This window comes from Camelus dromedarius, chromosome 7 (genome assembly GCF_036321535.1).
Source record: "Camelus dromedarius isolate mCamDro1 chromosome 7, mCamDro1.pat, whole genome shotgun sequence".
In the NCBI taxonomy this organism is placed as follows: domain Eukaryota; kingdom Metazoa; phylum Chordata; class Mammalia; order Artiodactyla; family Camelidae; genus Camelus; species Camelus dromedarius.
The window spans coordinates 19,318,139-19,340,722 of NC_087442.1; the positions used below are offsets into that span (position 1 = coordinate 19,318,139).

A 22,584-nucleotide genomic window follows, 5' to 3' on the forward strand; every position below is an offset into this window, starting at 1 on the left:
TCCTAGGAGACTCGGAGCTGTCCAGCAGTTGAAGTCCCAGCTAATGAGACTTACAGCAGTTTGGAGCAGAGATTCAGCTATGTGTTCATGTATTCAGTATGCTTACATGTATATAGAGGTATATGCTTACCCAGCCCCACCCCAAGGAGATTTTTCCTGCTTTCTGTATTGCTTTTAATTTTAAATGAGGTCAATGGTCTTTTAAATTATGTAGGAAAAAAGAAAATAATAATATACAGAGAGATAGAAGAGTTGAAGAAGAAGGAAGGTAAAAATAGGACTATTACACTGTACAAGCAGTCTTTCAGCTTGTTAATTTAAGCTTTTTAGACTCACACACAATGTGTAAACATGCCCTATAAGTATATGGGTTCAATTCTATAGCAGCTTTATTATGTTTTGCCATCAGTAATACAGTCATTGTAGCACACCATTCAAAAAAAAAAAATGAATGTGTCAAGTTTTAGCTTACAAATACTTTCCAGAGTGTACAACTTAAAAAATTTTAAAGTAAACTTGGCCCTAAAAGGCTGCCGTCTTTTTCCCTTTGCAAGTGGCACTCACTTTGATGAATCCCCATTTGACTGAGGTTTTGAAGAATGATATAAAAATCTATAAGCATGTTTATAATTTTCTTACAAGTGGCTGGATACCATCTCTCTTTTTCTTATGTTTTCATCTAAAAGGGGGGGAAATCAATGTTTCTACAGACATCCTAGATTTGAGAAGAAAGGACATTGGGAAAACATCTCATCCAGTTCCCATGTGTTAGACAATTAAAAAGTAACCCAATTTTATAGGTGAAACAACTGAATGTGGAGAGTCTAGTTGCTCCATAATAATTTTTAATACTTTTTAAACTTACAGAGTAATACATTTTCATTGTAGAAGATTTCAGAAATACAAAAATATACACATAAAAAAAGAAAATCAAAGTTATCCTAGTGTAACCACTAACATTCTGATGTATAATCAAAATACATATGTATGATCATATACATATTTTATGCTCACTATTTCTTTAAGAAAAAAAGGGCAAAGTGAAAGAGCTGTTGGTCCATCGAATCCTAACCTGAAATTATAGTCCATGTATTTTAACCATCTTCTTAATGTCTCTTCTACCCCTGGGCTCAATCTGACAATAGATTATAAATGAAATGCCAGATTTCCTATTTAGAAAGTAGCAGAGGGTTGTAGGCAATTCTTTACCTTTCTTTTCCTGAAAAGAGACCCAAGAAATTGTAAGGGAAATATGAGACTGCAAAAAATGGCTTTATTTTTGTGAGGTAACATTGGAGGTCCCCACGTTGACAGCTGCAAAGGCAGTCACATGTTTAATGGAACCAAGAGCCCTACAAAGGAAGAAGTTAACTTTAGCTTAAAAAATCCTTTTATCCTCCATGATTTTGATGGCTTTAAATTTGTCACCTGAATGCGATATTAACATAATCGTCTGCATTTCAGCTAATGAATGCACCTGCTTCTAAGACTTTATTTTAGCAGTTTTAATGAGCTCTTCAAAAGAGTTTGCCTGGACTTACAGCATAGCTAGAGAAATAGCAGCTGTAAGCAACTAACAACACATTCAGTATTTGAATCAAGCTCTGTGAAGTTGTTAAACTTGAGAAGGAGTATCTATCCATCTGTCTGTGATAAGGGAAATGAAGCTGAGATGTAGGTGTGCCATTTGGGAAAAAACAATAGAGTAAGTGGGGTTGGCCAGAGATGGTTATTCCCTGCTTGGCTGTAATGTATGGAACTCAAGCAATTCACTTTAGCTCTCTAAATCCCAGTTTCTCATCTGTATGATAATGGTACTTGTCTTATAAGCTTGTTTTAAAGATCAAATGCCTCACTTGCTGTAAGCACATCATAATGTTAAATTTTATTATAATTATTATATTTTTTATTAAGTAGATGTGAACTTAAGGTAGATCAGGCCAATTCTATTTGATTGGCTGTTAAGTTGTAAGATGGCTCTTAGGCAAATAACTGCTCATTGGGACCTATTGTAAGAAAAAACCCAAACTAATCTCTCTTAGTTAAGTAATCATAAAGTCCATTTCAATGCTGAATCATCAACACCCTGGAATAAAGATGCCACAAATTTTGATCTCCCTCTCCCTCTCTCTCTCTCTCTCTCACTCTCTCTGTCTTTGTCTCTTTCTGGAAAACAGGGAGCGCAAAGGTGGGTGAGACAGCTGTTAAGAAAATGGAAAATTCTCCTATTCCTATTTTATTTTATTTTATTTTAATAAAAGTGAGACAATTACTCTGGCTGGGAGGAATGTAATTTATTCTCCAGATTTTCTTTTCCCCATTATACCCTTCTGGCCAACAGTATCCCCTCAATAATTGCAGCTAGTACCTGATAACTGCTTGCATCCCCACATTTCAAAAGATCCACTTTATCCAGACTTGCATGAAGCATCTTTCCAAAAGACATTCAGTTCTTTTCTTAGACCGTAGCTTCGTAATGTGAGAAAACAACCCCAAGGGAGCTCATTTCCAGCTGCCCTTTGACTGTACTTTGCTGCGGAAGGCAAGCTGGCCTCACACTGATGAGGACGTGTGGTCTATGGCCTGGCTACTCACAGAGTGGTCCTCCGAAGGGCACCACTGAAGGGCAGCATCAGCATCACCTGGGAACCAGTTGGAATTATAGCGTCTCAGGCCCCATCCTTCCTTGATCTACTGAATCAGAACCTACAGCTTAAACAGATTTCCAGGTGATTCATGTGCACATTTAGGTTAAGAAGCACTGGTTCAAGAGATCTGCCTGAGATTGCTTTTTTTCAGCAACAGAACTCACCATCTCCTGTTCCAAAGTTGTATCCATTCACTTTCCACTTCCAATCTCTAAACAGACTTCTCTGCAGTGCTCCTGGGCAAACTATCTCTGTTTTGGATGAGTTCCCAACCAGTGGGTCTTGTAGTGATCCGCATTTCTATGGTTCAGGTGGTCAAACATGTATATAGCACAGCCTCCCACTGGCCACACCATACCCATTCCCTTCCAAGTCATCTTGCCCTCCTTATTCCCACAGCTGTAGTGTTACCACGTTCATAAATTATTGTTAAAGAAGGAAATTAACCAAAAGAAAAAAAATTGTCTCTATAAACCTGCATAGTTTAGAGCTAAAGAATATGTTAAAATTTTCCATTGTGGAAATTTCCCAGCTACTGGGCTCTTCAGATTTTTTTTTTTTTTTTCCAGAGCTGCAAGCAAAGAATGGAAATTTCCAATTGCAGCATCAAGGGCTGCTGTTCTGCTGACTGTCTTGCTCAGCCGGGGTCATCTGCTTCTCTAAGATATCAAGGAATGCCAAGGTAGGTCTGAGAGAACACACACACTTCCTCTGCAGGAAGGAAGGAATGTCTTTGTGCTGCCTGCAAGCTGTGATGAGGAGAGGGGTAGGAAAGGTGACATGCCCTGCTCCATCCACCTGAGTGTAAATTTTGTTGATTGGTAACCATCTATCAGCAGCTTATCCTATTTGACATCTTTCCAATGGCAGCTGGCTGGCAGGTCTTTTGTTTTTGAAGAAATCCCTAAGGTGGGTGGGAGATACAGAGAAAGGAAAGGAACCAACAGATGTTGCGATCTACTTTTCTAAGCATCCCACCAGGTATTTTATATGTTATATCACTTAAACCTTCTGTGACCCACCCAGGGTTAAATTCTAATTTTCTGCACACCAAGTTTTTTTTTTTTAAGTACGGTCAGTTACAAGGTGTCAATTTCTGGTGTACAGCACAATGTCCCAGTCATGCATATACATCTGCACACCAAATTTTGAAAGCTTCATTTGTCCTTCCTTAGGTAGCCTTACCTCTCCCCTACCCTCCCAGAAACTGGTCATCTGTAAGCATCCTCAAGGTTTTGCCCTCAGCTCTTCAATAATGTCAACAGCTTAGTTCTTCCCTTAGACTGTAGCTTTTTCACTGGATCTAAGTGAAGTAGATTTCCCTTCACAGCTGGTCCTGATGTCCAAGTCAACAGATGTCTGATAGTTCCCTAAATTCTGTCATGTTCCTCCCCATGCACTGCTGTTACTACGACACAAGTCTGATGGTGGCAGCTCCATGAAAGGCCACGTATAAATGTGTCAGCTTCTTGCAAACAAGGCCAAGCACCCTGACTGGCTCTAGGCCAGAATGTTCTCAAACCTAGGTTGTGTGGCTTTATCCAAAAGGTTTTGGAGTTTTGCTTTTGTTTTTAATGTTTTGCCTTTTTTTTTTTTAAGTTTTGGGGGACTCTGAATAACTCTAAGGAGCAAGGGCTACTCATGTTTACTCTCTTGGTACCATGGTACCATAAAAAGAACAGTTAAGGATTCCTGACATCATTGTTGCTATTTAATACTTAACATTATTTATTAGGGCAAGTTTGATAATAATGAAATAAATTTTTAAATTTTTTAAAATAAAAAATTTTTAAAGTAATAAAAGTAATAAATTTAAAAAAATCATCACATGGCTAGTGAGTTTTTAAGAGACTTTTTTCCATCTTTTCAATCACATCCATATCTATAGATAGCAATGTTGCCTTTGAAAACAGTGACCAATTTTAATACCACCTGATAATGGAAGTGGGAGTGGGAATGGTCAGCAAGAATATTATAGGTCTGTAGTTGCAGAGGCTAACATTTAGTTTAGGTTACTTCTATGATAGTGGTTTTCCTTATCCCCTTAACTCATTAAAACCAAGTCTGATGCCCTGGGGAAATTCATCAAGATAGTATTTTAATATGGGTCTGGGTCTCATCTGATATGCTGTCACATTTCTGACAGGCTTCCTTCCACTCCTCTGCATCTGTCATTAGCAAGAAGACATTGGTCCTCTTAGCTGAAGACAGTGATGATTCATATCTTTGGGTGGGGCTGAACAGACGTATGATGAATACTCCTTTCCACGTTAGGCCACTGAGACAACTTTGTTATTTTAAATTTATGGTTGGAATGCGTGCAGGTTTAGATGCTGATTGATTGATTTCAATCACAGCCCCAGTTCTCTCCCTCCTGGTTCCCTGCCCCCTTGTAATGTGACTTTGCAGCTTCTCCCCACCCTTGTTAGAGTCTGTCTCCCCCCGCTTTGAATCTGGGCTGGCCATTTGACTTGCTTTGGCCACTGGAATGTAACTCAAGCTGTGGTATACCAGTTCCAAGCCTAAGTCTCAAGTGCGTGCTTCCTCTTTCTTGGAAACTGCCACTGCTATGTGAATAAGCTCCAGCTAGCCTCCTGGAGGATGAGAGATCGTGTGGCATAGAGATGAGCAATCCTAGCTGAAGCCAGCCCAGCCCAGCCTGCCCAGAGCTAACATACCAGCTGACCACAAATGCATGAGCAAACCCACCAAGATCAGCCAGGCCCAGGCTAGATTAACAGAACCATCTAGCCAACTCATGGTCCCATGAGAAACAGTAAATGGTAGTTATTTTAAACCACTAAGTTTTAAGCAATAATATTCATATAAGTTATGAAGCAATAAGTAACTAATACAGATAACCAATTCCATTCTTTGGTTTTTTCCCCCCTGGCTTTCAGGAAGCTCAGAGTCAAATTTGAAGTCCAGTCACAGAATCTGTGTTCATTCATTTATTCATGTTTATTGTACCTTTTATGGCTAACATATTTGTAATCTTCTCTCTCCTCGGTAGTGAATTTTAAAAATTTAATAACCTACTGTTTGCCATGTTGGTTCTAAAACCAAATCAATCCCCTGTTTTAAATATTTGGGTGGTTTTTACTTATCAGATTGGAAGAGATGACTCTAGAGCAAGACTGGCAAACATTTTCTATAAAGAGCCAACTAGTAAATATTTTAGGCTTTGCAGGCCATAGTCTCTGTCACAACTACTCAACTCCCCCACTGTAGTGCTAACGCAGCTCTAGACTGTGTGTAAACAAATGGGCATGGCTGTGTTCCCAAAAAGCCTAATTATAAAAACTGGCAGTGGATCAGATTTGGCCCTTAGGCCACAGTTTGCTAACCCCTGATCTAAAGCAATCTATGTTACTGTGCAAAAACATCTTCACCTATAACCACGATCCTATCAATGTTATTGTAATTCATCTCAATTACTTTGGAAAAAAAAAAACAGATAAATTAAGTGAATTTATTTCCTCCATCAGAAAACAAGAAGGGACTGACTATAAAGCAATGCCATATAGACTAACAGCATTTGTACTAAGGCAAGTACTATAGTGAACAACTTAAAACTTCCTAGCCACTTATTCCATGACTCTGTATTTAGTTAATGCTAAAGGCCGGGGTGACACAAGTGATGTCTCATTTGTTTGTTTCATTTCCCAGCCTCTAATCTTAACTACTCATTTAACAAATGCATGCTGTCTGTCACAAGGAGGATGGGGCTCCTTTCGTACTTGCCTACTTGGAGCTCCCTGAATGTATTGTGCTATTTCACGCCTCTCTAGCTCTGCACACAATGTTCCTTCTGCCTGGAACACACTTAGCCCTCTTCTCTTACTGGCTAACGCCCACTCGCTGATCAGAACTCAGCTCAATGATACTGCCTCTTGGAAGACTTCCCTGAGTGCACCTCCACCTCCTCGCCCTCAGCCTCCATCCAGTCCACACACTCAGTCTCGCATTTATTCTACTAAGTTAATAATTAAAATTGTTAAAAATGCTTGTATGGTGCCAGGCACTTACTACATATCAGACAATATTAAATATAGCCATTTAACTGCAATTATCAGTATACTTGCCTGTTTCTCCAATCCAATCATACATTCAAAGATGTTTATCAAATACCTCACAACTCTTGTGCTAGGCAAAAAAGATAAATAAAACACAAGCCTATACTACAGAGTATAAGCCCACTGAGGGCACATTGTGTCTTATTTGTCTTAACTTCTCAACATCTAGCATGTCCAGAGCAGAGATTTTAAATTAATATTAGATTAATGAATGAATGAAAATAGCTAGCACAGAGTACATAATATGTGCTTGGCAGTGTTCTAAGCTCTTTATACATCTAATCTAATTTAATTTTCGTAACGACTTTCTGGGGTGGCTAGTATACTTATCATCATTTCATATATGGGGAATTGGAGGTGTAGAGAATTTTTAAGTAACTTGCCCAAGGTCACACCGCTAGGTGTGACAGAGCTGGTTCCAGAGCCCACGTTCACAACCACTGGATGAAATGAAAGCTTGAGTGACTCAGCATAAACCCATTGGCACTCTTGGAAAAATAATTCAAAAGATGCATCTTTGAGGACATGTGTGGTCTGGTGGTACCAGGTATGTGCTTGGACTAGGACTCAGAATCATGTTCACATTTGCCCTCAGATGCTCAGTATAAGCGACCAACGTTGTTAGAGATGTTGATAGTGCCTCCAAAGTGCACCTTCGCATTTACTCACACAACGTTACACAGCATTGGAACTCCAAGCTGATTTCTTCCACCACCTTCTCCTCCTCTCAAGTGGGTATGTCCCTTCCATACACAGCTGGTCCCTCTGAGTGTAGAACAAATGTGCCTAATCTCCTGCCTCCAGGCAGTTTTCTTCAGAATCCCTCTTTACTCCCTTTGCAATTAGGTAAATAAGAGGAGGCAAAAAGGCAACTTGATGGTGGCCTCCACTGATGGCTTAGAGGGCCTAACAAAGATGTGCCAGGGCCAGGACTAGTGCTCACAAGCCTCCAGTTCTCAGTTTGAGGCACAGCAGAGGCCTATAAGAATATTTGACGATTCAAGAATTGGCTCTTACAAGCAACCATGTGACACTGCTGAGCCGTGCGAGACTGTTCCTGCAAGACATGACATGGTGTAAGAAGATCTTCTCTTCCCCTTTCTCCTCTACCGGCTCTCCTCCCAGTTAGAAATTAATCATGGGACTTTCCAGGAAAGCACTGATGGCCTGGCTGGAAGACTTGAGAAACATCCAGTTGACCAGTGTTCTTGGGCACCTACAAACACATTTTTCAGCACTTTGGTAGAATTTATAGCATCTTATTTTTTAATTAAGGGAATCCAGAGTTACTGTATTTATAGCCCATTTCATACAATTTAACACTTTGTTCTCTGCTTGTTTCCTTATATAAAACTTGTATTTTTCTAATCTAGATCATGAACACATGGAGGGCAGGGATCATGTCTTGACTTCTTTTGAATCCTCTGACCAAACACAGAATGGAAGAGTGCAATACCGGTGGTCAAAGGGGAATGACCACAGGAGGATATCTGAAGTCCTAGGTAGCTTCTCTGCCTCTGCCCCTTCAGCTGGGAATAAGGGCTGAAGGAAGCACATAAGCCTCTGAAAAGCAATTTCCTCATCTTAAGACTGCCCCACTTACCTTACCAGTTTGTTGGGAGGATCAAATAAGATAACGTATGTGAAAGTATCTTGCAAATCAAGATTTGCTAGCTACTGAAATGTGAGAAATCTTCAGTAGAAGCACTTAGTAAATATCTGATTGATTTTTAACGATAAGTTATTATCTTTCCTTCTCCCCTCTATTCAGTTCCTTTGGGGGTTTTATTTCTTAGGATTTAATTTTATCTGAGTGGCAAAGCCACTCCACATCTTCTTGAAACTGTGTAAAATGTCCCCTAGTGTATTTCACCTGGTAGTTACTTTAAAATTTAATTGAAATCTAAGCAAACCAACCAAAAAGTCACAAAGCATGCCATGGTCACATCTATCACATAGGGCTCCTAGATCAATGCATTTGTAACCCCCTAGGATTTCAGAACCTTTCTGTGCTACATCAATGCCCTCAAATTGTACCCAAGGCAAGGATTACGTATGTTTCTCTATTCTAGCATGTGCTTCAGATATGAGAGTGACAGAGCATCACTCTAAGCCCAGGCCAGCTGAGAAGAAAATGAAAAACGTGACACCTTGTATGAGAAATTTTTACAAAGAGATGACACTATGAAACTGACTTTTAGAGTTATTCACTTATCTATATTCTTTCTTTTCTATTTGTTCTTAGCAGAGGAGATGATCCCTCTGCAGTAACAGAATTCTATATGATACATTAGAAAAATCTTTCAAACATGATTATTCCTCAAATGTTTCTGGAAGATATAGTTTAGTTGTAGATCTTCTACTCACTTAACTGGAGAAAAAAAATAGAGACACTGAGACATAAAATGAGTTGTATATTCTGGGGATTAGCTTATAGAGATTTCTGACTTCTCATCTAATACTCTGGGTCTAACAACATGAAAGTAAAAATAACTAGAGAACTGATGACTTGTTTCTGGTAAGTATTGTCATCTCTTCCTGAAATTTTTCAATTTTAGTGTTTTCAATTAATTCATGAAAGCTATGCAAGCTGATTTTTTCCCCCAGGTTTAATTATACAGTGTCAACTGCAGGGTTGAAATATTTTGTTGGCATATTGAATCCAGACCAGTTTTGAACTCCATTGATGAAGATATTTATGATTCTCTTTTTATAGGCCATAAAAAGAGGAATCTCTTTTTCAGAATCAAGCAATGTAGAATAGTTTTCAGAAACTTCATTTACTTTCTTTTCAAAACTTAAAAAAAAAATTATTTTAATGGAAGTACTGGGGATTGAACCCAAACCTCATTCATGCTGAGCATGCACTCTACCACTGAGCTATAGACACACTCCCCCTCACCAACTTTTTGTTATAGAAAATGTCAAACATACCCCGCAGGAGAAAGAATAGTAAAAATGCACCCACCTTCCATTCTTATGAACCTGTCAGTCATCCAGCTTCAACATATGGTCAATCTTGTGAAGCCTGATATTTAATCAGCATTAGTAGCCAGTCAAATTAAATTCACACTAGATGCCAATAAATCTTAATGATCAAATGTGACAGCATGTTTATTGATATATATTTTCCTAAAATAATTTTATTTTCATCAGATACTTTTCTTTCTCAATCTCAAATCTCTCTCATTTCTCTGGGGCTGAAGTGAGCCCAGCTCCTTTTATGGTCAATACTAGAGGAAAAATACTTAAGAAGAGGAAGCAATAGTAGATTTTAAATTAATTAATCTATTAATTATTCTCTTCCTATAACACTGTGCCTTGCTCTCTTTGCCTAAAATCTTACAGGCAAAGAGTTACGATGGGAAAGGAAACACTTCTAGCAACAGATCTGATACTTTGTCCCTTTGCCCCAACACTATGTAACAGGTGGCAGAATGAGAAGGTCACTCCATTCTTGATACTAAAGGCAGAGAGAGTCTCAGGGACAAATATTACAATCCAGATGTTTTAAGGTGGAGACTTTCTTGTATGTAATAGGTTAACTTATTTATGTGAATATATATATATATATAAGTTTTTGCAGAGTACAAATAGTTTGCTCTATAAAATTATTACTCTAAGATTTATCAAAATGTATACCAATTTGTAGCCAAATCATACCCACAGGAAATCTAAAATAATAATAATTTTTAAAAAGACATAAATTAGAATGATGAAATTGAGTAGAAGTTATATGGCTTTAACAAAACTTTGATTTCTTCTTTTATATAGTTCCCATGGTAAAAACAGTAAAATTCCTACCTAGATGTTAACACACAACCATTTGCTCAATTTTGGGATCCTTTGATTGCTCTTGGGAACAAACGTACTGCTGTGGCATGAGGTGGAAGGCATAATTTGGAGCCAGATGAGAGAAAAAAAGCTCCTTTAACAAGTAATATATTCAGGTAAATGTAAAAGTATCAAAAAAAGGCTTAATAATTTCACCAAGTAATCTAAAGCTAAATTTCATAGGCAAGTTCCTTGCAGAACTGTCAAAAACTTTGTACAGCTCAAGCCCTCCAAAGAAAAAGGTTTTAAAACTTTTAAACCAAATGCATTGGGGATAGCAAGCCACGAAGTATAATGCAGTGTTACTCATTATTGTTATTTGCTTTATTATTCATGGTGACTTGTTTTGCATTCAGTAAAGACTCAGAGAAGTGTAATGGTGAATACTTATCATAATTCATTCCCATGTGAACTTTTAGAGTCCAGGATAATAGCTTTCCTTTGTGCTTCAGTAGTTAGACTCTGAAAGGAATCTGGAAAGTGCTGCACACAGAGGTGGCGCTCAGTCAGAACTGGGCTCATCTCCAGCTCTGCTTAAGAGAGTTCCTTGCTGTCTACGTGCTGTCTACGTGTGATATTGAAGGGAGTGAGGAAAAAACTTCCTTAATGAGTGCATTGTGCCAATGACCTTACTTCACTATGGAAGAAATAAATTGCATTTCTTCCTCAGCATGTTCACAATGAATCTCTGCGATACAGGGATATGGTTACTCAGTCAGAAAAAAAGCATGTATTTACTGAAGGGAAGTAAGCACTTTCAACTTAACAGATAGGGGGAAAAAACTTTTAAAAAAGGATCAAGCCAGTGAACCTAAGGAAAGCAAGGGGACGGGGAGGAGAAACAACAATAAGGTATAATAAGTTTTCTTATTCTTAATTAATAAAAAGGAATGAATAAAAATAAGTGTGTCACTAAAAATTTGAATGAGTTGCATTTCCCTTTCAAAAAACAAACTTTCAGATAACGCTCCAAACCCAAAATTAAGCTATGTATAAGAAACTTACTTCAAATAAAGTAACAAAGGAAGTTTGAAGATAAATAATTGGGCCGACATATGTCAGGCCAATCCAGAAACATAAATAACAATATTAATATCAAATTCCAGGCCCAAAGCTAATATTACATAGGCACAAGAGGATGGAATGATTAAAGGCACTGTAGCAAAGATTGCTAAGATGCCTATGCAATGTCCATTCCTTGTCAGCCTTCCTAACAAAACCTCGATTTAATTTGTCATAGCAATGTATCCAGACACAAATTATTTTTCCCATCCTCTTTTACAGTTAGGGGTGGACAATAAGTTGTAAGCAGAAGTTTGTGAGTGGGGCCTGTTGAAGTCTAATTCAGCTGGAAGCTATTCCTTTCTGCCTTCTTCTTTTTCCTTCTGACTGGGATATGTATGTGATGGCTGGAGCTGCAGGAACCATCTTGCAACCATGACTGGGAGAACAAACACCACTTACTAAAGGTAACAAAACAGAAAAACAAATGGAGCTTGTATTCCAGATGACCATGGAACCACTCTACCAGCTCTGAACTTCTTTTACTGTCATGTTTAAGAAAAATACATTTCTATTTATTTAAGCCACTATTATTTCAGTATCATTTTTATGCAGCCAGCTCAATTTCCTGTGGTATGGATATAAACATGAAAAAATATAATAGTTGTAAGCTATTAAGAACTAAAAAACAGTGCAAATTTTTTAACAAACCAAAACTACTAGAAAGACAAGCATAATTTGATAAAAATTACAGCCTTAGCAGTAGGTAGCCACCTCTTTCAAAATTTGATATATGAAGTCAAAAGCAAGTAAGACTAGAATGATATAATCTATAAGCTTATTATATATGCATGTATGTAAGAGTATATATGTGTGTTTAGTATATAATATAAAAACCCATAAATTTATACCTTACAAAAAGAGAATATGCAATCTTTTTATATGTGTATGGAACACTTACAAAATCAGTCATGTACTTGGCCATCAAAGTTGAAAGCATATTGTGGTTTGGGTACAGAAGAAAGGTGATGGAACCAGACAGTTTGTTCTCCAGCTTGCTGGCTGTGTGACCTTGGGCGAGTTACTTAACCTTTCTGGGCTTTGTGCTTTTGTCTCTAGAGTTAGGGTCATAACAGATAGAAAGTTATCTTTTATGAATATTATTATCCCTCTGGGCCTAGCATTTTCCAGCTTGATGTCCATTTACCTGCATAAAGCTGTTAATACCATTTGTAACTAACTCTAGGCAGAGGTGCCAGGCCATCAGATGGCTGTCACTGTTTCCGTTGGGAGGGTCAGGGCAGGATAGAAGGTTAACATTTCCCCGTTTGGCCTCCACTGAGCAGTGAACACAACGCCGTCTAGCACAGTATTCCAGAGCACCAAAAGAATGTTAAATGGATGAATTGTTACTTGCAGGAAAAGAAACAGGCACCATGTTTCCAATTATTCTTCATTTCAGACAACAACTAGCTGTTTCCGTTGGCTGGCACAGTAGCTGAATGGGGAACACTATTGAGTAAACTCTGCTGAAAAAGGATGAATGTGGGCCAGTGAATTTTTATGACACAGCCCCAGCTTTATTTTTGCCTATTGCTGGCAAGCTAATGAGAGGGACATTAGGAAACAATTGACAAAAATTTCATAAATAAGGCTTAAAGGACAAGAAGTATCTATGGTCCCCCAAATATAAACTTTTTGTACCAACAAGGATTATTTGTGACATAAGGCAGAACCTCTAAATTTAGCTATTGGATACAAAAAGAAAAAACATATCAATTTTTTTTAAAAAACCTCACAAAATAAAACATTTTTTAATCACAAAAGCAAAATATTGAAGTATTTATAGTATTTTTAAATAGGTCAAAAAAAGGATTTTCATGAGCAAGTACAGTAATATATGAAAATACATGACTATATTAATGGTATTATAAATACAACAGAAAATACAATTAATTGTATATTATAATAATTATTTCATATAAGTAAATTATAAACATACAGGCTATATAAATTATAAGTATTGAATATGTTTATATATTTTAATAAAATTAAATTTAATGGACATACTACATAAATGAGAGACTTAAAAGTTTTATCCCTGAACTTAGAGGGAAAGCAGAAATGAACTGAAGATAGTAAGTTTCTTAACTCATTTCAGGTCACAAGCCATTGATAAACTATGTGATGTCAACTGGGAATGAACAGGGTATTCATTCCTTTGCTTTTGGGGACCTGTAATAGCATCAGCAGAGTAATATTTATGTGTTTGCATATTTTTCTATGGTTTTATCTCAAACATGTTGATGTACAGATAGGTAAACTGAGGGTGGTTAATTTTTTGGTCCAAAATATTTCCTACCTCTCTAGCTGTTGCTAATTTCTCTCAGCATTATCTTAGTGTATCAAATCTTCACCAGTCTTCACTCTTTGCTCTCTTTAAAAAAAGGTTTTGTGTGATTGCAAAATCAGCTCCCATTTTTCTGCTGAGAATGACCTTCTCACCAACTTCTGCACTCATAAATATCCTTTCTCAGCTTTTGCTTAAGCTGTTGTCATTCACAGAAGCTCCATCTTCTTTCCATGTGTAAGAGAACATTAGACTCAGGAAGAAGTTTTTTTTCCAACTATGGGGGTTCAGACTTAGATACAATTCAAACCATGTATTGCTTCCCAAATGAAGATATATATAGGGTGCCCATTTATCAGGGTGGAAGACAGACTGGGGAGGAGAGACAGAGAAACAAAAACAGAGAGGAGAGAAGCAGAGAACAGACTTCCTCTGTTTGAATTGTCCTAGAAGCTCAGAATCTGTACTCCTTCTGTAACCCGGTTGATTAGCACAATCCTATCAGGACTACATGAATTTTTTAAAAATTCAGCTTGAGATAGTAATATATATTTACTGGATGGAACTGAGAAAATCAGTGTTAAGAACTACATTAAAATAATGTTTTTTTTTTATTTTTTTGTGTTTTTTTTTTTGGTTTAGAAGATTTTTTTTAACAGAATTTTTTTGGAGAGTAATTAGATTTCATTTATTCATTTACTTTTTTCTTAATGGAGGTAATGGGGCTTAAATCCAGACTCTTGTGCATGCTAGGCATGTGCTCTACCACTGAGCTATACCCTCCCCCGGATAATTTTTTTGGTCCCCAAAATTGTCCTCCTAAAATGTATATGAGTCTATCTAATCATGTAAGCACAGGGTCATCTTGCATTCCTGCCTTCTCCCAACACATGGAAAACAGATAACTTTATGCTGCCCTCATCCCCGAGATAGGAAGAGATGCCACAAAGTAATTTTAAAAGATAGAGAAGGATTAAGAAAAACATAGAAGTGCTCGCTTTGGTAGCACATGTACTAAAATTGGAAAGATACAGAGAAGAAGAGAAGATTAGCGTGGTCCCTTCATAAGGATGATATGCAAATTCGTGAAGTGTTCCATATTTTTCTTTTTACAATAGCCAAGACATGGAAAGAACCTAAATGTCCGTCAACAGATGACTGGATAAAGAAGATGTGGTATATTTATACAATGGAATACTATTCAGCCATAAAAAGAATGAAATAATGCCATATGCAGCAAATGAATGTTCCTGGAGAATGTCATTCTAAGTGAAGTAAGCCAGAAAGAGAAAGAAAAATACCATATGAGATCGCTCACATGTGGAATTAAAAAAAAAAAAAGAACATAAATACAAAACAGAAACAGACTCATAGACATAGAATACAAACTTGTGGTTGCCAAGGGGGCAGGGGGTGGGAAGGGACAGACTGGGATTTCAAAATTTGTAGATACTGACAGGCATATGTAGACTAGATAAACAAGATTATACTGTATAGCACAGAGAAATATATACAAGATCTTGTGGTATCTCACAGCAAAAAAAAAATGTGACATGAATACATTTATGTTCATGTATAACTGAAAAATTGTGCTCTACACTGGAATTTGACACAACATTGTAAAATGACTATAACTCAATAAAATAAATAAATAAATAAATAAAAATAAACACACAGCATACAAAAAAAAAGAAAAAGAAAAAAGGAAAAAGAAAAAGAAAACAAAGAAAGGGTTCTGAGGGAAATGCAACATATGAAATCAGGAATCTTTCTTTCCATGTAATTTATAAAGCTTTTGTTTTTTGGATCTTTCTTATCTCCTGATACTTGTTTTCTCTTCACCAGGCAAGGAAACCCAATTTTGCCTATTAAGAATGCCATCTGCCTCTCTGAAAAAAGATAGACAGGGTAGGGAGTGGTGATGAGGGGAAATATGGGAGATTAAAAATCTTTAAGTTTGAAGAAGAGGGAAAATGAAAACTGAAAAAAATAAATTTAATTGTCAGTTTCTTCCTCAAACATCACTTCAGGTTACGAGATAATTTGCAATAAAGACCTTTTTTTTTTTTTTTTCAAACCTAACTCATATCATCATTCTAGACTCTGATGTGTCCCTCTTCCATTTATTGGTCAATAAAGAGATTCACCTCACCCAGAATCCAGTCATTTAAAATGAGTCACAATACATGACTCAAGATTAAATAGCAACAGTATATTTCATCATATTAAATTTAATGTTTCCTTCAAGATTGGCTTGTAGGTTAGTTTCTCCCCCAATCCCAGGCAGCTCAAGATTTTTGTTATACTCTATCTGTTGCATGATTACTCTGCTGCCTCTGTGTGTGTGTGTGTGTGTGTGTGTGAATAAAATATAATGTGTACACACACAGTGTTTGAATAGTGCTATAATTATAAGCAGAAGTTTAAAGAAAATATTGATTTCACCAATTCACCAAGGAAAAGACAAACTAACTAAAACAAATACCATATTACAGAATAATCTGACTTTCATTTTTAAAATCCAGTAAGTTTTACTCAAATTTTATAAATTTAACTCAGCCATTCCTCATATGCTAGGAGTTGAAATCTCCCTCATACATTTGAAATATTTATCATAGATGTCAAACATTACACAGAGATTTATGGTGAAACTAATACTGTGGATCAAATATAAGTGGCTGCTCCCCAACTGCATTTGACAGCATTTCTTTTAGTGGTTTCTGAAGAATCTTAACAACAGGTTTGCCTAAGTCAGAGTCTTTCTTGCCCCAGTTACTATAGGAGACATTTCTATGGCCATTTGTGGTGTTCAAGATAGGCAGACTTGAATTCATATTCTTTAACTTTGCTGGGTCATCAAGTATGCTCACTGATAAATGAATCCTTGTTCACCTATATTAATCAGCCCCAAAGCAAATCCTTTAACGGTTCTTCATTTCTTCCAGTCAAAGATGAAAGGCTCACAATCTTAGATCTTGCAATCATAGCCTTTCTCCACTGGTCCCAATTTACCCTTCTACCACATCCCTTCTGTGCTGGTCTCGCTTGCCTATTCATTGTTCCCCAAATGTACCCCGTACCTTTCTACCTTCAGGCATTGATGCAAGTTGTTCTTACCTGGAATATTTTCTTCCTTTTGCTTAACAAACCCAAGCCTACTCATTCTTTTTTGTAAAATTTGTATATTTTAATTAAACAAAATAATGCACGACTACATTCTCTTTAGGAAAGTATTCAAACAATATGGAAGTATATGTACAGCAAAAACTGAAAGTCCTTGTGAATTTTAGCCCTTCCCTCCCCTCCCCCACCACCTGCTGACCACACTCCCTCCTCCCATTTTGCTGGTATCTTTCCAACAATTTCTCTCTGCATTTAATATACACATATAGTTTTTGTTTGCTTCATTTTTAGATAAGTGGATTCAAACTACTCTGTTCTGTAGCTAGCTTCCTCCTCTTTAAGACCTATATAAAATCTCCTGTTCCCTGAAGGCCCCCCACCCCCACCCCACTGCTTTAGCATCCTCCTTGGTCTCTCATTACTCTGCTTTGAACTTTTAATTCTTGGTACCCATGGCACTCTATTGGCTTCTCATCCATCTCTTTATGACATCGACTGTTTAAACTATATTATGTGTGAGTCTTATCACTGGAATGTAAAGTCTTTGAGGGCAGGAACTTATCTTCATCTTTTGTGGTGTTTAGAACTGTATTAGGCACAAAGTATGTATTCAAAACTATTTTATTGAGGTAAGTGAACTTCAGGGTCCCCATTTCCTGACCTAAGTGAGAAAGCTCCGCTTAAGTGGAGAGAAAAGTAAAAAATGTACTGTAATGAAGTACTTTACAGTTTTAATGGTCTCTCCTAAGAATTCTCCTAATCTGTTCTACATGATGGGTTGGCAGATTTCTACGAATCAACTGAGAAGCCCAGTAACTTTGTGAGAAGTCAGAGACCCCAGGCGAACTATTCCTTCTCTGATACCTCAGACCAAGGACAGCTCCACCAGTTAAAACACTCTTACAGCAAAGGGGCGTTTACAGCACAGGCTGATAGGGGAAGGAGTTGTGAGGGAAGCACAGACTAAGGAAAACACACTCTCTCAGACTTATGGTTTTAAAATTTCAACTCTCACTGGACCACTTCTCCACTGGAATTACTCACTGGCATAACAGCCACAACAATTCAAAAAGCCTTTCACTCCTCCTTTTAACATAAAAGCTGTAAAGTCACACTTGACACTCCTTTTAAAAATGTTATTCTCTCAGCTCACAGAGAAGGCGAAATAACTAGTAAAACATAGCTTCTGTTTCATTTTAAAACACTGTCTCTTCAACAAGTTACTTAATACCTTTGTGCCTCAGTTCCTTTATCTATAAAATGGATATAACAATAGTGCCTACTTTATTGGATACTGAGCATTAAAATGAGATAATCAAGTACAATAGGTAGCAAAGTCTGGCTTATAGTAAGTTCTCAAAAATATTCGCTATGATGAGGATGATCATGTTATGACTTCTAACATCTATGTCAGGAGTTTCCTACAAGGAACTTCAGCCAAAGAAGGCAGACAAGAATACTGCTGAGATATGATAGTGGTGAACATTATGAGTGACATGTCTTGGAAAATTCTTTTCAACTCCTTCACTCTCATTACAACAAATTTGCTTAGAATCTTTATAAAACTGACTGTTGCTTGAAATAAATGGGTTATTAAATGGAAAATCTCTTTTTGTTAAAATTTCCTCTGAAATAGCATTAGTCATAACTGGATTTTACATTCCTTTTGACATCTTATATATCTTCTATTAATAGTCTCAATTCTTTAGTCCAAATAACCAGTTGAAAACATCTAACTTAATATTTGATAACTAAGGATTTGTTTTATCAAAAAAAAGTTGCTCTTGGTTCCAAAGGAGAGCTTCTAAGTCCTTCAGTGGAGGCTGTTAATGAAGACAGGTAAAATTATTTCAGTTAATAAGTAAATACTTAGAATACTGCAGATATCCAAAATATTTAAAATACTTCAAATTGATAATTTCAAGGTCTCTAATAGTTATTGAGACACTGTGGAATACAGTGAGAAAATCTAAAGCGATGAGCTGGTTAATTCAGACACAAAGGCACTCGTCATCAATTAATTGAGAGTTTCAGGTTGAAATACTCAATTATTCAATTGCTTACTTCACCTGGGCAATGTCTACATAATAAATTAACCTAGTCTATCTTCATAATTAACATGTGTTCATCAGTGTAAAGGCTAAGGGTATAGGGCTTGAGACCAGAAAGATTCCAACTTGGTAACCTCCTAGATGTGTGAGCTTGGGCAAGTTGTTTAGCTTAAGCCTCAGTTTTTTTCATTCCTAAAATACAAGTAACATTTATTTTGCTGATTTATAAGGATAAACTGAGGTAATACATATAAGGAGCTTACCTGACACTTAGTAGGTAGATATTGTATTATTTCTTTTTTTAACCACTTCAGTGTCTAAGCTGTGATAGTAAAACAAGTAAATACACACTGTATCAGATGGTGATAAGCACTGTGTAGAAAAGCAAAGTAAGAACCTTAAATGTCTACCAGTGGGGGAAGAGGTATCTAAAATAAGAAAAAAAGGAAGGAAACATGGATAAGGAGGCTTAGCCTCACTCCATGCATGTAAGTATCAAGAGGCACAGGGCAGACTGTGTTCTTTCTGCCGCTGTTGTTTCATGATTGTGACCATCACAACCAGGAGGACACAGTCTGAAATCATGCAGGCAAGTGGAGGAGTGGAAGCAGTCAGGAGTGAGGAGGTGGGGGAGCTAAGAAACTCAGAGTAACCGCTGATACCTGACCACGCAGTCCAGAGGATGAGCTCACTTGTACCAGCTCAGTTTCTTTTGATCGTTAAAAAATGATTATTTTAAAAAATAACATAGCCACATTACAGAAAGGATATAACCTAAATACAGAAAATCTGAAAGATTTAGAAAAAAAAATAAGCCTATAATCCCATTAGCCTAATGTATTTAATATCTGCACTTGGGTTCATTTCCTCATAGTCTTTTTTCGTTTGCATATTTAAAGATAGCTGAAATCATACTGTATACAATTGTGGCTCCTGTTCTCTTAAATATAACATTTCGTAAGCATTTTCCTTGTTGCTAACCAGCTTTTTATAACTATTCTTTTTTTTATAACTATTCTTTTAACAGTGAATAATATATCATTAAGTAAATGAACAGTAATTTACTTAATTTAACTCTCTTCTTATATTGTTAGATGTTTAGAATTTTTCCAATTTCTTGATATTACAAATATTATATCAATATGTATTTTCCTGTATATCTTGTTTTTCATAGTTTAGATTATCTTCTTAGAATTGATTTTCAGAATTTCCAAAACATAAAATGTTCCAGGACATCACCATTTTATGACTCTTCATATTTACTGCCAAATTGCTTTTTTCAAAGGGATTATATCAATTTACAGTCCCCAAGATGGTGGGGAAGAGAAACAAACCTCACTGCAACCCTTGAAAACACTGGATTATTTCATTATTAATCTGATTTTACTGCTTCAGTTTGCAGGCTGTGATGTAAACCAGTAAATACATAGTATATCAGAGGGTGATAAGTGGTTTGGTGAACAGCAAAGTGGGGAGAGAGAAAGTGCCAAAGAGGGGAGAAAGGTTGGTGGTTGCTGTTTTGTATAGGATGATCAGGAAAAGTCTTTCTAAAAAGGTGGTATTTAAGTAAAAGCTAAGAAAGTGAGGGAGTAAGATATGAGAATGGTCTGAGGAAAGAGGATTTCAGGCAGAGAAAACACCAAGAAAGGCTCTAAGTATTGGAGGAACAGCAAGAGGGCTAGTGCGGCTCCCATATACAGAGAATAGGGGGTCATGGAAGGAGATGAGATCAAAGGGAAAATAGGCAGCTAGGATACATATGGCTTTGTCCCACATTGTGAGGATTCCCACCCCCACCCCACCCCCAAGTAGGAAAGGGAGGCATTGAAGGGTTTTGGGAAGAGGTGAGTCAGGAACTGACTTGTGTTTTGTATGATTAGCTGATTGGTTCAGGATGGATTAAATATGCTCAAAATCAAACAGCACTTTCCCAGCAAACCTCCTCATTCTCAGCATCTCCATCAATGCTCTCACCCATCAATGCTCTCACTCATCAATGCTCTCACTCATCAGTGCTCAAAACCACAGTCTTCTTTTGCATCTCAAAACTAGTCATCAACAACCCCTGTCAATTCTCCCTCCAAAATGTCTCTTGCATCTGCCTTCTCTAGCCACCATTCCCAGTACCAGAACCCTACAATGACCGTTTTCTAACTGATCCCCCAGCCTTCTTTTTTTTCTGCTCACCACTCATGCTACTCAGTGCCATCAGAGCAATAATTCTAGCAAAGCTGATCATTCATGGGTCTGCTCTTTATCTTTGCGGCCCCTTCGCCACCAAGTAAGGTCCAAATTCTTCAGAATGGAATTCAAGCTCTACCACAATCTGATTCTAATCTAGTGGTCAAAGTTTATCTACCATTATTATTCAGAATCAACTGTGCTTTCCTGTCTAACAAGTTTCCTGAACCAGCTCTGCATTTCCTTACCATACACCTTTGCTTACATTATCTTCCCTCTCCCTCCTCCCACCCCTCCCCAGCCTCTCCATACCTTCTGTTTAGAACACCTTTCCTTTCCAGCCCCACCCAGAAATCCTACTCATAGTTCCAGGACCACCCCAACCATCACTTTCTTCACCCCGATCTTCTTGGCTGGAATTATGCTTATTTCCTCTGTGCTCCCATAAATTCTACTCCATTACCCATACATTCTATATCATATTATACCATAGTTTTGTGAATATGCTTTCTTTCCTACTAGATGATAAGTTCCTTGAGGATCCATGTCTTGCTTATTCTTGTAACGCCTACAGCTTATAAAATGCCTTGAACCTACTAGATATCCAGTAAATACCTGTGGAACTTAGATTCTTTAAGGCCTTGTTGCTAATTTGTTGTTGAAACAGAACTAGAATTCAGGTCATGTGATTCCCAGCTCCATATACCTTCCCCAATACCATTCTATCTTTCTGACTTCTTTCTGTGGCTCATTGTCATCCCATCTGAAGTACATTTGAAACAGCTAAGGAATTTTAAGGAAGGATGACTAAACAAAAAACAAATGCTGAAATTTATTTTTCATGTAGCTATTTAAACCAAAGTGAACCTAATTTAAGGGCACTAAAATTTTGACTCTGAATTAAAAAATAAAAATTTAAAAAACATGGTATTTATAGGTCTAGAAACTTTTTGCTACTTAGCATTTGATTTTTGAGCTGAACTTAATCTTTTAGGAGTCAAATTGCTATGTTTCTTGGTATGCTGTAAACCTGTAGATTGGGGAAAAAAGAAAAAAAAATGTGTGTGATTTTGCTTAACAGCAGGCAGCAATTTCTAGATCCTAAGAACATGAAAGGGTTTAAACATTTGGGATGAGACCCTGAGACAAAGCGTAGTTCCCAATTCTCCCAATTCTCCCCTGGCCTTCCCATCTTGGAAAAATAGCTCAAGGAGCTAGTGTTCTAAACTGGGATTCCCCTTTGATATTTTAAATTAAATAAGTAAATTATACTCATGATACATGTTATACATGAGTATATATAAAATGAGAATAAAACT

General features: G+C 37.1%; 1 protein-coding gene, 1 long non-coding RNA gene and 1 pseudogene across 4 annotated transcripts in view; 2 read left to right on the forward strand and 1 right to left on the reverse strand.

Moving 5' to 3' along the window:
- Positions 1-22,584, reverse strand: part of MKLN1 (muskelin 1) — a 320,256-nt gene that overhangs the window by 260,988 nt on the left and 36,684 nt on the right. The window lies entirely within an intron of this gene.
- Positions 1-22,584, forward strand: part of LOC116154072 (uncharacterized) — a 110,503-nt gene that overhangs the window by 83,466 nt on the left and 4,453 nt on the right. The window contains exon 3 of the long non-coding RNA XR_004137922.2: positions 3,218-3,330. This is a non-coding gene — a long non-coding RNA (uncharacterized LOC116154072). The remainder of the gene's footprint in view (positions 1-3,217; positions 3,331-22,584) is intronic.
- Positions 14,901-15,015, forward strand: LOC116154162 (U6 spliceosomal RNA; annotated as a pseudogene).